Consider the following 16790-nt stretch of genomic DNA (forward strand, 5'->3'; position numbering starts at 1 on the left):
AGAAGTACATCTTGCAAGGTTTGGCTCTCTTACCTTCAGAGCCCATGTGTGTTACTTTCATCAGCTACAGAGAAGGAGCCAATGTGGTTCTGGGGCCAGGCTTGGCTGTCTTCAAATGCTGGGGTCATTGGCAAGTTTTTCCTGTTAGATCCTCTTGCTCCCACAGGAGCAGAGCGACTTAGTGAGGTGCTCTAAGCTGGGGCACCATCCCCAGGGAAGAAACTCCCTTGTCTCACTTCTCAAATAGGCACCAGTACAAGATAAGTCTCTTCCCCTGTCACCATCAAAGGATTGATATCACCTGGGGCAGGATGGCAGAAAAGAGAATCTTCCCTACAATGCCCTGAAAAGTAGCTGCCTTGATCTATCACAGTATCTTACTTTCTAGTAGCAGTTCTGCTCAGGAATTTGACCTTTAAGGCAGAAAACCAAGCTAAAATGGGATCTCCCGCTATTTGAGGCACCAGTCGCTTTACAGGATGCTTGCCTTTTTCATTGCAGGTTATAATAAGTAAATTCTGGTGATGGTATGATGCTAGGGCCTGTAGAAGTGTTCAAATGATCTGATAAATACTTGATGAGCCATTGCAGATGCTGATATGGAATATGGGACCTGTTTTTGCTTGTAATGGTGTTTCGTACAGTCTTGCAGGTCACATCTGGTTGCTGTGCAGGCAACATTCCCTCCTTTAGGGAAGAAGGCAATAAAAATGCTGCAATAAACAACATCTAACACAGATTTATACCTTATCAAGAAACATCTGTGCAGCAGGCTTGTACTCAACCATAAGAAGCCAGTCACTATTGCAGATGTGACAGAAGCAGAGAGCTCATTTTAATTTCATTACTCAACATATTTAGCTGTGTAAACAAATCCTAATCTAAATCATTGTTTTGCTATCCAAGTAACTTGATTATGAAAACAGTATGCTAGACTTTCTACAAGGCAAAAAGAATGGGTGCCATTTAGGCACCAGAAAAACCTACTTGGGTATTTTTAAACCATCATCTACTAGGATCCTTAAATAAAGCCTAGCCCATTTGATGTTTCTCTGTCTCCTTCATCCTTTGCCTTTTCAGGATTCTCAGTGAGGACCACTGAAGAGCAGGAGCACTTCCTTGAATTGCACTGAGCAGTAATTGTTCCAAGACAGGGCCTGATCGATGCTGCCACATGGGGCAGCAGATTATGTGGATCTTAGCTGATGGAATTGCTTATGGAAAAAGTACCATAACCTGCCTGCTGTATGAAAGAACTAAGTCTCTTGGGAAAACAAGACACTATCTGGGGTGAAGTAGAGGACAGGATTTCCCTTTTAATTTAGTATTTATTGAAGTTTCCCCTTTCTGCTCCCTAAATCCTTCAGTACCTCTTTCATTCTGATCAACCAGGTTTGGGAGCATAAAAATCTCGGGAAAGCAAGGAGAAAACTGGACAATGAGTCTTTGTCACTGCAGCCACTGGTCTGGCTTTGCAAGGCAATTTGGATGTTCTTGGATCAGCCAGTCTCCAGTCGCTAACATCAACTCGATGATCTCTCTTTTCCAACTTAAACAGTTCTATGATTCTATGATCCTGCACTCTGTTGTGTGTGCCAGCACATCCTGGCTCACTGCAACAACCAGGCCTTGGTGGAGTAATGTTGTTCTTTGAAACCTGAAAGATTAATCTCATGGGCTAATAGGATAAGGGGGAAATGCAAAGCTTTCCCTGAAGCTGACCTAACACCATGGAATCATCTTCCAGAGTAGATGTTTTCATAGCAGCAACTTTCACAGAAAAATGTGAATTATTAACATTAAAAAAACCAAGCAGCTTCTTCAGGAGCAGTCACAACTCAATCACATGGACACCTGTAAAATCATATGGGCTGGCTGTGAGCATAATATAAATATTTGGGTAAAACTTTGTCACATATATTCTTAGATTAATCTGCTCTAAAGACCTATTGTTCTGACAAAGATACACCACAACTAGCAAAGCAGACCTCAGATCAAAAGGCATCAGAGTTGCATTTTTGCTGCTGTCCTTTGGAAAATCTGTTTTTCCCTTTAAAACCTGACCTTAATTTTACTGGGGAAATTCGTTATGGATAGTAGTAAACTCTCAAACCGTGTGATCCCTTGTGGTTACCAACAGAGAGCCCATAAGAGTCTTAAGGTTGTAATAGCCATTATTTATTTTACCACTGATCAGAGACATAATATGCTAACAGCATCTCAGAGGCTGGACTGATCCTTGGGGGGAGCGTGGAAAACTTGACCGAGGAAGTCCTTGGTCACTGACCAACTCTTGTCAAAGAAAGGGCTACCCTCTGCTGTCACTTGGCTTTTCTCAAGACATATTTAGCACAAAGGTAGGTGAACTACCTTGAAGACCAAGAACAACGTAACTAACAAGATAAGATCCCTTGCTAGTCTCTGCTACCCTACAATCTGTCTCATGAACGTTCCTCAACCTTGGGTGGGCTACAAGTCTAGTAAAGGTGGATGAGTTGCTAAATATCAAAGTGGTGCCGTGCCATATGGGAATATTAAGGGGAACAGCATTCGAGTAATTAATGTGCATGCTGACTGACTAGTGTAGTGACAGGCACAATGCACTGCTTCTTGTTTTTCTCAGCTGCCTGTGTTTATTTTTGTGTGCCTCGGGGTTTTATATCAGCATCCTTTAATAAAAGAGAAAAAAGTCAATTGTAGCAAAAGAAGCTACACATCCCCAGGAATACTAGCTGGGGATTTATGTGACTGAACAGTATATATGGTTTAAATGTTCTGGGTGCTGGTTTTGTTTGTAGTTGCCATTGGTTTTCAAGCTAACCGTGATTCCTCAAAGACTAAAGATTTAGCTTTAACACACAGTTTGGGATCTTCCCAGTAAACTGGCAGCAGATTTACAGTGCACTAAGTCTTACCTGGTTTTGATGTTCCTGTTAAAGGTGCTGCAATGGAAATGTGTTGAGATCTAGGTAGGCAGTAAATGGCTCTGTGTCTTTACCCTTGAGACTGCAGTGACCTCTGCCATAGTATTGCCAGGCACGATCAAACAGTTGCACAAATCTGGAAGCAGTTTTGTACAGAGAATCCAAACTATGTTAGTAAATCACTGGTGGCCGTCGTTTCCCTTCCACTGAGGGTGTTACTGCTGTCCCTTCTGCAGCTGGTGGCCGTACTGCAGCACTGAATTTACTCTCTGCTTACTCTGTGCACCTGTATTGAGTTCCCAAGTACAAACAAATTGGTCTCAAGCTCTGAATAATTTCTTGTAGGGATTAGGGTTTTTTTTAAAAAATGGGGGAAGTAAAAATAAAAAAAGAGTTGTGGGCTTTTTGTGTGTTTGGTAATTTTTATCTACAGTGCATTTCAACTGTCCCAGATAACCTTACAGGTAAGAGAGGACTCTTTGATGATTCACTGAAGTAAACACAGGGAGTCTTGCCCCGAAAAGCAGAATTGTGTCCATCTTGTTGAGTTCATATTTGGGTAAAGCTAAAAAACTTTGTCTTTGCTGTGGGTTGACTGAAGATTGGCTGGTGCTGATTAGTTAAAGCAAGGTCAGAAAGCACTCTGTCTTGCCACTACCACCCCAAACAACACAGACACAAGGACATTGTGTCAAATTTGGTGCGAGCACATAAAATGGTGGTGCTGGGTATTTGAGTGTTGCTGGTTGGTATCGTTGAACTGTCTCCATCAAAGATAGAATTGTTACCATCTGGGAGAGGAAATGAGTTTGTACTTCAGCTCTGAAATAAGCAACCATACTTTTAAAGCTCAGAGCTCTCTTCAGCTGCTGTCTGCTGTGCATCCTTTCTGAGAGAAGACTGTTTCCATAAAACAGATTTGCTTTCTGTGTAGAACAGACCATATTGACTAATTACACACATCCTGATCAAATTTTAAGGTTTGTGAGCATTGCCTCTGAAAGGCCACCAAAACTGAAGCAGTCTTGTGAGGTCCTTGAACAAATTTGTAGGGGACAAGAAACCAGTCTTTGGTACTTACTACCTGCTTTCAAATGTTAGTGCAGTTCAACAGAGAGCTGGGTGAAGGCACTGACTTCTCTAGAGTCTGTTGTATAAGCTTTGATCATCATTAACATCTGACGCACTCAAATGTTTGGCAGATTTTATGCTTTTGTGCCTTTCTCATATGGCCTCTGTTATTCTATTTATGTTCACTGTTAACTAAGTAGAGTCTGTTTTAATCTGCCTATTATACTTGGACTACTGACATGATCTAGCTTTCCCAGTTCAGTTTTGCTTACCTTCTTGTGCAGTTCTTGCTACTGAAATTTGGTGTAACTTTGGTGAGGAAACAGTGTCAGGCTGCAGGCAGGGAGATTTATTATACCACAGCCTACAGCCTGTGCTCCCATGCCGCATTACTGCAGGGTCTCTCTGTGCTCAGCCTCTGGATGCAGGTGATTAACATGCAGTCCAGGGAATTGTGCCTCTGCCTGCTCAGTAATTTGCTGGGCAGCACTGCAGTCATCCAGAGCAGCTGCCACTTAAATGGGCAGTAGATTGTTCTCTTTTTATTTTAGTGCCTGCAGCTTCCCTCATATCACTGTGTGATAAAGCCAGAAGCGCTGTGTTGGTATTTGCTGCAGCTAAGCATCAATTAGATGCATCTCGTGATGTGGTGCTTGTGCAGCCATTTGTCTGCAGAATCACTGTGTGCATGTAAATGGTTATTCCCATCTCCGTCTACAGATGTGAGGCACATTGATACCAAGGGTCAGGATTAAAAAATTATAAGCTCCCCAACAGGTACAGTTTTAACTGATTGTGGGATTTTGTCAAGGTCTGTGCAGGTCTGAAAGTCCCGCTAGGGATCTGTCCAAATGTTTAGTCACTTGAAACGTTTTGTAACCTGGCACTCAGTGGCTGTGGTGACACCAGTGTCCTTCTGGAACAAGGCAGCAGGTTTAGGGAGAAACCACAGGGTAGCTGAGAAGCAAGGCACTGTCATCCTGGGCTCAAAGCTCTGAATTATACTCCCTACCACCATGCTACAGGGAGGCATGGATGTGATTTTGACTGCTTACCTTTGCATAGACATACAGTAAAATAACAGGCTTTTTCGTCATCAGTTATTGTTGTAACTGATAATTTAATTTAAGAAATTATTGATTCTCATGCCAAATCTTTACTCATTGGTGGTAGAGAAACTCATAATCATTCACAGGGTCATTATTGACAGATCTCAGTATAGGAATTGAATAAACATGTGGGAGGGGAAGTGTAGGTCGAGGTTGGTTTGTGTCTTCCAGATCATGAGGGCAGGGATTGGCTCAAGTCAACCGTCTAATCTCGTACCCACACCAAGGCCCCTTTTGTTGGGAGTTAAGCATCTTGGTGGTGATTTCAGGAGGAATGGGGTCATCTGGGATCACCAAACAGCTCTCCAGAGATGTCTGCCCAGAGTCCATCAGGAAGACCTTGCCTGGGCACTCGGCACTCTGAGCACACATCACGCCTTGCACAGCAACACTGATGGAGCCAGTACACATAGAGCCTACCTCCGTGGGCCCTCGCCTGCTCCACTTCCTTTCGTCTGAAATCTCCTAAATTCTAGTTATTCTCCCTCCCCAGACTTGAGCTCTTCTCCCCTTTCTACCAAAATGCCCCACTCAGTGCCTGGTGCCTTGTCAGAAGCTTGCTTGGAAGGCTTTCATGCTGGGTGGCCAAGCGACCAAGAAAACCAGTTGGATGATCCCTGTGCAGATGCCTTAACGCATGGGTATCTCCTCTCAGCTGCTGTTTTTTAACAAAGTTTGCCAGAACATCACACCTCAGAGACCCTCCACTTGAAGTCCAGGGTGGATGTGTTTGGATTCAAAAGTCAGCAAAGGTCACTGACACTTGGGAGCGTGAGCATCCATCACTATTGCACACACCTTTGCTTCCTCAAGAAGAGGAGACAGGGAAATAGGAGGATTGCAATGAAGGCTGTCAGCATAAATAAGTGTATCCTAACTGAAAGTTCAGACAGGAGAGACAGCATATTAGTAATGACCTGATGCCCAGCATGGTCCCTTGCATGTGCTTCCAGAAAATGATTACAAATGTATTTTAGATTACTAATAACAGCAGCCTTCTGAGTGTGTTTACAAGCTGCGGTGTTATGGCCTGCATTACTTTTCATTCCTTTCTACTTGCCAGAAACTTAAAAGTTTTAATTTGGTTAAGAATTATATGATTTTCTGATATTCCTGGTCTTCCAGCATGACCCCTTATGTCAAGGAGGGAAACCCAGCCTTGCTAAGGAGATTTTGAGCACCTTACCAAATTATGTTATTTGTATGTAACACACGTATGAAACTGGTTGGAGTGGTTGATGTGAGTCTTGCTTCTGTGCTATGGATACAAAAGCAGAGTTGTTGTTCCCTGTATTCTGTCTGATTAGAGACTTTTTTTTCCTTCTGCTTTGCTCCAATACACAGAAATCACCCTTTTCCAAGAAAAATTCAATACTTTCTGGTGCCTCCTGCTGTCAGAGAGCCAACAGTCTTCTGAGCACTTTCCCTTCAAAGAGCAATCAAATTATGGGCAGCCAACTCCCTTTCCCACTTGAGACGTTTTTTCCAGTCTGAAAGACTTCCTGGCATCTGTTTTAGGCTCCTGTGCAACACATGCTGCTCGTGACAATGCAGGTCTTTCTCCACCTTCAGAGAAGAAAGGTGACTTAATAGAAATGCCAACTTTATAAAAGGAATTTGAATTACTTTAAAGTCTACCATAATGACAAAAATAAAAATCTAGCCTCTTGAAAACTTAGGCACAGAAGTCAGTTTTGATCTTTACTAGAGAGCAGGTCTGTGCAGTGGTAACATTTCCATGTCATTGCAGATCAGAGCTTGCTCTGCAGGAGGAAAACAGACTTCTGGAGGGCTCCTGTGCATGGGCAAGTGTTTGCCAAGCTGAGCAGGAACCAGTGTGTCTGTGAACACATTTCTGCCCTGATAGCTGAGCAGGCTCCCCGTGACACCTGGAAGGAGATCCATTTTAAGGCCAAGGATGACAACACATGGTAGGGAGAGGGAAGAGAAATTCCTACCTCGTTTTTAGTGTCTTTCAGGACAGCCACTGTAAGATTTATCAGTTACATCCTTGAAAGGTACCTTGTTACCTGCCGAGAGGAAAAGGCTCTGCATAGGATGGGGCAACAAATGGGAAAAGGGCTCATAACTTACAGGATCTGTTGATTGCTGCCATGTTCTCTGGGCTGTGAAGGAAATCAGCTGGAGAAGTGCCTCTCCTAGCGCTGATGTTTTAATGGAGATGTTTTCAATGGAGACATGATTAATAGGAACAGAAGTACTGACACTTCCCACTGGTGAGTAGAGGTGTCCACATGGACAGCTGGCCCTGCATTCAGATGGCAACTGTTACGTGCTGCTGGGGAAGAGGCAGTTTGTCTGATGTAGTTGCAGATGGCATCATGCATGGCCATCTCCACCTGGAAACCACCTCTACAGTCCAGGGTGACACTGAGCCAAACCAAGAGCCTCCTTGCAGTCTTCCTGATATGGAAAAACTAAAGTTAAAGGGTTATGTGAAATCCTCAAAGATTGTGAGGTCTATCATAGGCCATGATGATACCAGTGGCCTTTCTGACATGGCCTTCAAGTTATTTTTAAGTAAATCCAGCGCATGATGTGTGGGACTCCATCCAGAAAGCTCTCTGGAAAAGCACACCCTGTTAATTGGTAATAATAAGCTTACTATGAAACTCTTCCACTTAGTGGCAGACCTAAAAAGGAGAACACAAAATTGATCGTAATAGTTAGATTTTTGTCTTAATGGTGCAAATAACCCTGAGCTTTCCCACAAGATCTTAAGGATCTTAAAACATTCTTCCAATGCAGGTCAAATGATACGCATTTATCAGACACGTGAACTGATGACTGGAGAGGCTGAGGTGTTTGCCTTGTGTTACAGATTAAGTCCTGAATCGAGGTGTCCCAGAATCCTCTCTGATCCAGAGTCCCATTCTGTAGGTGGTGTGGGCCCTCAGGAATGAAGGAAAAGAGTACCTTGGTGCTTTTCCTGCTCTTTGCAGCACTGGAAAAGATTATGCCCCACTTTCCTATTCTGTTTCTCTACATTGCAGTGGCATTTAATAAATTACACTGATGGCTGTCTGCACCTGAATTGCAAAATCAAATCAGAATTGTTACAATGACTGAGAGACAAAGGATGAAAGAAGGAAACTGAGGCAAGGAGGGTCACCAGGCATCTAATTTTCCTCACTCCTCCCCACCCTCTTCTTTTAAAGCATTTACTGAGTGAGGCTAAGGGAGCAACTGGCAACACATTCACAGGACCTTGGTCCTCTGTGTATGTGACTTCTGCAAGGATCTCAGTCTGGTGGGTGTTCTGAAATTATATCAGGAGCTACACAGTTTCTGCCTGGGGCTTTAGTGTGCCTAGTCTGCCAGAAGATTTAATTTTCCCCATCAGGAGCTCTTGGGCACTTTGGATTTGCTGTAAGGAGAGGGATGAAATGCTTAGTGGTAAGGCTTACCCCTGCAGGGCATCACTCCAGACATGGCAGTGCAGAGAACAGCAGTGCTTCTCCTTCCTCTGGTCCTTCCCTGTATTGAACCCAGTGCTTGAATTAAGGCAGCTTAACTCAGGTGCATCTTTATAAGGTGCCATGAGAGCTAAGACTCATGTGGTGGTGACTGAAACACACTTCCTCTTGTGAAAGTCTGGTAAGCATTTCATCAAGTTATCAAATAGAATTTTGTCCTTATCTCAATGTGACTAGAATAAATTGGTAGTGCAGGCTCTTACATATGAGACTATGTATGCAGGAGCTCTCAACGCATTATTTTTCTTGCACTAACCAATTCTGTTTCTCTTTGTACCCATGCAAACTTCTGTCATTCACATCCTGTGGCAAGAAGCTCAGTTTAACTAAGCCGTGTTAAAAAGAGAGTGTGCTTTGAATTGGTTTGAACCTGCCATCTAGCTTCGCCTGGTGTCCCATATCCCAAAATAACTGGTACAGTCAACACCGGACCCTCAGTAACCGGAGAGGTACTGACAAATCTGGAAAATCTTTGGAGGAGAGTGACAAAGTTAATCAGGAGAGGTGGAAGTACAGGTAGATGAATTCAAATAAAAAATGATGCAAAGCTTAGCTCAGGAATGACTAACAAATGTGTGGTTTGTGAGACATGTAGCGCTCTGATGAGCACGAACACCCTCCCACTCTCCTGAGCGTGAGAGAAGAATTTTTAGTGTGACACGCAGGGATATAACAAGGGCTAATAGTGTGACAGTCAGGCTGAATGTAAGGTGAAATTTCCTGACAGTGAGATGTATTTTGCTGTGAAACAGTTTCCCAAGGGAAAGGGCAGGAGCCCAACTGCTTTGTCCTTTTTAAAGCCAGACTGGACAAAGCATTAGGAAAGGTAATCTAGACAGCAAGTGTAAATTGGCAGGAGGACAAAGTGGTGATCTAATAGGTCCCTTCTGTTTCTGGCTCCTGTGATATGATATTCTCTGTAATGAGTTTTGACTGGTTTTAAGCTTAGAGGGTAACAGGAAGATAAAACTGAGCAAAAAGATTTAACAACAATAACTAAGAAAATAACTGTATTTTTTTTTTTAAATAGTTATGAAAAGTGCCAGAGTGAGAGTTCCTTGGGTCAATGGTGCCATTTGAAAATAGCATTGCAAATGGGGAAGCAAAAAGTTAAATTGGTAATGATTATAGTAATGATTTATTTTCACAGAGTCCTGGTAGTCCCAAAGTATCCAAGAGCGCATTTCAGACTGGGGCTCTGCACAGGTGACTCATGTAATGGGGAATTGGTTTAGCTGACACTGAAATGCAGCAACCACTGGACTGAAACAACCTGTTTTAATGGTGAACAGCACCACCAGGCAGCAGTTTAAGAGGGAGTATAACTTCTATAATTGAAACTGTAGAAGAATTGTTGTGGTTTGACAGGATTTCATTAATTGATGAATTATCTAGACAGCAGTTTCTTTTGCAACTGCCCGTTCTCTTGTCTTTGCTTTTAAAGCAGCAGGGTCTAGTAACAGTGACGTCTTCCTTAGTTGCTTTTGGGTGGACATGTAGAAGTCTGCTGAACTAGCATGAGCTGAGACACATTGGACTGGCATCAAGGGTGGGCATGATGTCACTCTCGCTGGTCATGACATCGCTGGTCCCACTTTACCCTCATACTCTTGCCTCTTGAAGGTTTTTCAAGAAAGGTTTCTTGCAAATGCCAAATTTTCCAGACTGTTGGCCATAGTAGTTTGTTTCAGGTCATAATATCTTGATCTCGTCATATTATCTGGGCCTGATGCCCGAGTGCGGCAGCAATATGCAAGGGCTGCCTCGTGTATTTTTTATCTCCTCTTTGTGAGTCCTGACTTCCAGACTCTGATTTCCTAGAGGACAAAGGCACTCTCATTTCTTTTAGCAAACAAGGGAGGCCTACTGGAAAAGAAAAGTATGAAAATGTGCAATATGAAAAGACTCTGTATGGAACCAGAACAGGCAGTTTGGAAAAGCTGGATATGTATTATTAACTGGTGAAATGTGTTGGTTATCATTTACGTGGAGACCAGCTCTCTTTTCCCTTTTTTTTTTTTAAATAACAGTAACAAGTCTAGAAGAAAGAGGAAGTGGTCAAACACAGATGTTCTGTATTGTTTATCACCCATGAAATTAGGCTTTCTTAGACAACAGCCTTGAAGAGTCATCTCAGTTGAAAGAGGAAGGAAATGAGCGAGGTGAGAACTTGCGAATTGAACTTGTCATCCTTCTGGAGCCACAAGCTCACAGTGGAACTGACTCACATGGCTTTAAAATTGTTTGTTCTCATTTACGCTATCTGCAAGACTATGTCTAATGTAATATTTTTTATTTGCACAATTAGTCAAATGCTATCCGTTTGTTAATGAAGGTGGAAAACGTTCCTGTATAAAGTGCCACTGACTACTGAATAGCTGAGGTACTGTATAGTTTGACTACCTCTAGTTTTCAGACAGATTTACCAATACTCAAGATTTTTTTCGATAGTCCCTACAGATTTAGTGCTATTGGCTCTTAGCTAGTCATGCAAAAATCAGCCAAAATTTCCTTTGAATTTTTATATTATAAAGTTCTCACTTTATTCACCAGAAAAAGCCCATGAATTTAGGGCTGAGACAAAATCCTGCCACTCTCCTGCTTCCAAAATATCAGAGCCAAAAGAATATTTATTTGAAAACAAGTGATGTGACAGTCTTTTTTTTTCCTTTTTTTTTTTTTTTAATTGATAAGGCATTCTGAGATTTTAGAGGAATTGCTACTTCTTTATGTTCTTTATGTTTTGGGGAGAAGTTAGCTTGAAAGCCACTGTAAACCTTCACGATCTGGGTTTCCCAGAGCTTCCAGATTTGTAGTGTTATGGTAGCTGACAAAATGCTTCCATCATGTGAGCTGCCAAAATTGCAAGGTTTCTCTGAAATGGCTTCGTTTTTTCTGGACCTCCTTATGTGAAACTTTTCAGACTAACAACTTGCAACTAGTCCCAAGACATAGACTGTAGATTAGTATTTGACTTTTAGTAGGATGTATGTTTCTAGATTTCTTTTTTTTGTGAATGTGACTTATATTCCTTTTTCATTTAGGCATCTTACCAATCCTACCTTTCTTAATAACATGAGAGAAAATCTCTCAAGCTGTGGGTGGTTCATCAGGTGCTGTTACCTGATACAACACTCAGTCTGGATATACTGTCTTGCTGTAGGAAAAGGATGGTAAGATTTGGGATCAAACAGCAAAACCATGGCGTGAATGAGTCAGAGAACATTGCTTCCCACTTAAATACTAAACTCCTATTAGGTAAAGGAGGGATGTAATTCCGAAATCCAGGCACAGGACAGATCTTGACTCGCCAGAAAGGTTCAAGTACCATAATAAATTTTGTGCTTGACTGAAAAGGGAGTTGGAAGCTCTACTTTTTATTTCCCACAGTGGCACTGACCAGTGAGACAGCGAAGAAGTCACATCCCCTCAGTTTGCCAGTCTGTAAAACAGGAATGATGACGTCAGTTTTTCTCTGCTACATGTTTTGAGACTTCTAGATAACAGTGCACAGTCCGCTTTATCAGCGTGGATTTTTATTGAGATGATGTTTGCGTTTACATCGCGGCACATCCTGGGCGTACAGGGACCATCCACAGTACCTGATGCAGTACAGTGAGAAGGGCTACTCCAAAACCGTCCCTGAACTTCCCTGGTCACCATGGCAACGGAACAGCTTAGCGCAGCAAGGAAAGAGGAGAGTGATATATTCTGTTAAGGATAACTTACAGCATCAAGGCTGCGCTTTGAAATATCTCTGCTTTTCTGCATCTGAGCTTTGGGAGACACTGCTGAACTCTGGGATTTCCTCTTCTCCAGAACAAATATAGGCCAAAAGATGGAAAACACAATGGAGAATGCACTGCAGGGAAGAGTTCCCTTGGCTTTTTGGTGATAGAGTGGGTGGGAGAGGAATCTGCTGAAGCCCTTCTGCAAGGGCTTGGTGTCAAAAGCTGGTGAATACCATTTGCTGACCTGCTTTCTACCCATCATTACATATGTGCTGCTGCCCTGTGTTCCTTTAATCCCTGAGTCAGCTACATTTCTAGCACAGGGACTCTTCCTTCAGTCAGCTCCAGAGGCACTGGTCATACCAGAGCCTAGAGGAGAGACCAGAGAAGGATTGTTCAGGCTCCTCAGATGGAGAAAGGCATTTTGTCTGTACCCTGCAGTGGGCTCTGGTGTTGTCAAGCCCTGTGGGAACTTGGTCTCCAACCCTCATGGTGAGTTTTGCTGCAAGCACCTGCTGCAATGGGGAGAAGTCCTTTAGGAGAGGACTAGAGAGAGCTGATATCACTCCAGAGGGGTCCATTCCTGTTGTCCATGTTTCTCTAAGCTTGGCAAGGTAAGTGGGGCAGTACCCTGATGTCTGCAGTGTTGTGTGCATTAAAGGTTTTCTCGTCTTTATCTAGCCAGGGCGTTACAAACAGGCAGTGAGGGGAGAGCCAAGTTGGCCATGCAGAGCCACAATGAGGTTCCTCAACACCAAATAAAGGACTGGGAACAGTGGTGTCTTGGCTGCCAAAGGCCTGCTGAAACATGCAGCAGTAACCAAGGAAACTTCATGCTAGAACCAACTCAACATGATGAATTGCTGCCTAAAGACTGACTTGCTGAAGGGTCCAGGTAATTTAGCTGCTCCTCTCGGGGAAGGTAGTGTGTGGTTAACTTTTGTCACTGCCCTTTTGTGCTAAACATTCCTAGCATGGTGAAGTGGGAATCCCACTGCCTAGAGCCTATGTGCCTTGCACAAGGCATGCTCACTGCCAGAGGGGCTCTGAGAAACCTCCACATCCCAGCAGCTCACTGCAGCTGGGTGTTTCTGCCATGCCATCAGGTGTGACTTCCCTGGCCCATGGTGCCAGGTCAGCATCTTGCACATGGGCCCCATTCCTGGGTGATTTCTGCTGGTTTTCGGCTCATCTGCAGTTGGTCTCCAGGAGCAGTTCTCCAGGCAGCAGCAACAGCTGTGGGGAGGCAGCAGTCATTTGGTGCCACATCCTGATGAGCACATGAAGATTTTTCCTTGGTGGCCTGCAGCTGTGTGACCAGGATCTTGCCTGGAAGAGTGCACTGAATGGTCTGCTGGCAGTGAGAGAGCTGGTGGGAGGCAAACACTTAAAACTGTTTCAAGGGAAACTGAAAGGTGTCATAAAGGTCACCTTGGAAATGGGGAAAGGACCAAGTGGTTAGAGGGTGAAATGTTAAGTGACATGAACTTCCTTGCTCTCTGCTGCTTCTAATTTAGAGTTTGAAGGAAAAACTGGCAAGAACTTTCCTGCTGATGAAGCATCATGCAAATGGACATGGTTGCAGGGTAGGGAGCATAGATTTTATACTGCAAATGATGAAATGTGCCTTGTGGGCCACACTTGCTGATGAAAATATGACTGAGTTTCTGAAGACGAGAGAGGAAGAAGACAGGGGCCTAGGAAGTCTCTTTAAAAGTTAGGGAAAGCATGGGGAAACTTACAAGAAAAACAAGATAAAATGGCAATTGCATATAAGCCCACGCAGGCACTTACTCTCCTGCTTTCTCTCTTACACCCACGCACTCAGGCATATCTACCTGTCCGAAGTAGTAGGGAAAAGATATCATAGCCTTTATTGTCAAGAGTAATTTCTCTTCACATGTCACCACCAGCAAATTCTCAGAGCAGGCAGATATATATTGCATAAAACTCATCTGTCTGCTCTTTTCTTCTAAACCTGAACAAAACAAGAAAAAAGCCCCTGTGAGCTGTGGAGTTGAAGAGCTACATGTTTACAGCTCTTGGATGGATGAAGGCTAAACGCAACTATTTTTATGCCAGTAACGCCAAGGGAGGCAGCAGGGTAATTGCATGGGGAACCAGGGCTCACCTTTCCTCACAGGAATGGCTTTCAGCCAGTGCCCCTTTGCCTTTGGGGTTGTCAGGGAACCTGGCTGCAGCTTCACGAGCATTTCACTCCTGAAATGCCTTGCAAGCTGGAGGGTTTCCCACCCCTCATGTCCAGCCTGCAAGAAGCATCGCTGAAAATCACCAGCTGGCTTCTCTTGCTTGGGAGTAGGATGCCCCACAAGGTGATTCCTTTTGATTGTACAGGCTGCACAGTGGTTTTGCGCAGCAGGATGAAGATGAGTGGCTGCCAGCTGGGTTTAAACTTGTGCCGTCCCTCCAGGCTGCTGGCGACAGCACTAACACTCTGCTCAGAAGGGCTGAGCTTTGGGTGTCTCTGGGGAGATGGGGCCATCATGTGCTCAGAAAAGGCTGGTGTCATCTGCCTGGATTCCATGAGCAAAAGCTTGAGCTCATGCTAAATGTGCTCATACTCTCCCTTTCCAGGGATGATCCCTTAACATACACTTGGAGATTCACACAGCGGACTGAAGGCAAGTCAGGTCTTAATCCTATATTTAACTCATACTCTAAACTTCCCTCCTGAGTATTGGCACAAGCCCTCTTGGCTTTGACTGGTTTGTCCAACTCCATGAGACTGTCCATCGCAGCATGATTGAGTGAAAAACTCCATCAGCTCATTTAGAAATTAATTTTGTTCATCAGAGTCATGTCCCATGCAGAGAGAAAAAGAAACCCTGGGCTGTTGTGAATTCCTCTATATTCCTCTGTATATTCAGTCGTGGTTGATGGTCAGAAGAGTTTTGTGGTTCCTGGCAAGAAATGGAATTTTGAAAAGCAGATTTGATTTTTTTTTTTTAATTTGATTTAATTTGATTTTTGCAAAGGGCTACATAATACCCAAGAACCCCTCAATCCTCTTCCAGTGTTCCCTTCTCGCTATATGAAACTGCCAAGTCTGAATTGGAAATACATGGAAAAAATGTAGGGTGTTTTTTTTATGATGCTTGGAAGAAAATGGATTTGCAGAGCTTCTCTCTTTAAATGTGTCAACATAAATGACATCCTAGCAGGTCTTGCAGATTGCATGGCATAGGCAAATAACTGCTATTTATTGCATCGGCAGTGCAATTTTTTACCTAGCTATTTCTGCCACGTGCAGAATGGATGAAACAAATTTTCCTCGTACATTTATATATACATTTATGCATTTATATAGTGTCTGTCAAGAGTTGCATGCCATGGTCTCCACTAATGCTCATTTACATCTGGATTCCTTATCCAGTATTTAACCCCTCCCAGAGGAAAACTACGTCCCATCTGTGATATTTATTAGGAAACAAGCCAGATTTTGTGCAGTGGTCTGTCTAACAGGTTATACGTGGCATTTTCCTTCCCTTTGGCCTCCCTAGTCTCCTCTGGAAAGGCGATTTAAGGCAAGTCTATCACAGGAGATAAGTTTGAGGAGAGAGACCTTGCAATTGGCATGAGAGGCCAGCACTCTTTCAAGTCTCTCAGTCTTTCACTACCAGCTTGTTTCAAAGGGACAGCAACATAAAAGAGAGAAGTATTTTAAAAGAGAAGAAAAATAAGTCATGTGAAGCTCAACAAGGAAACTCAAGTGCTCTGTGCATGGATATGAGTAAAAGCGATATATATAAGCATGTCAGAATTAATTTGTGAGTTTTGATACTAAGGGAAAAAATTAAACTACTCTTCTATTGCTTCCTTCTTGCCATGTGTATCACCACAGCTGTTTGCCCCACTGGCTTTGGGTATTCTCTACTGATATGCCAGTTACCAAACATATTATGCCCCAACGGGTCCTCTGGATGAGAACATCCCTTCTGTTCCTTACGGCTGTCATCAGAGGGACAATGCCTGTGTCTAAAGTATTTTGCTGAATCAGACTCAGAATTTCTTGCTACAGTACCATATTACAATTCTGCTCTCCACTGCTGACCTAAATATCTCCCTTTAGTGATACATACAAATTATATCTGTGATACAAACACTGCGCGTGCGTGTGCCTGCATGCTATTTACTGGGGCAGAGCTTTTACCGCTCGTTTATTTTTCACAGTAAGAAAAATAAAGGTCTCTGTACTTAGCCTACAATGACAGTTTTGCAGTAGGAGAACACTGAATAAGAAAAATGAAGACTGCAGAAGTGGAAGGAGGAAATGAAAGTTGCTCTACCGACAGGGCGACATGAATTCAGCAATGGGTGGATTAGGCTGAGTGTTATCAGTGATGATGAAACACAGCAGACTGTGGTAATGAAATATTTATGAATGGGGAAATGATACTGCATTCTGCAGTGCAGCACAGGGGAAAGTGAAATTTCAAG

Source organism: Myiozetetes cayanensis, unplaced genomic scaffold, assembly GCF_022539395.1.
Source record: "Myiozetetes cayanensis isolate MyiCay16 unplaced genomic scaffold, myiCay2020 scf1, whole genome shotgun sequence".
Taxonomy (NCBI): domain Eukaryota; kingdom Metazoa; phylum Chordata; class Aves; order Passeriformes; family Tyrannidae; genus Myiozetetes; species Myiozetetes cayanensis.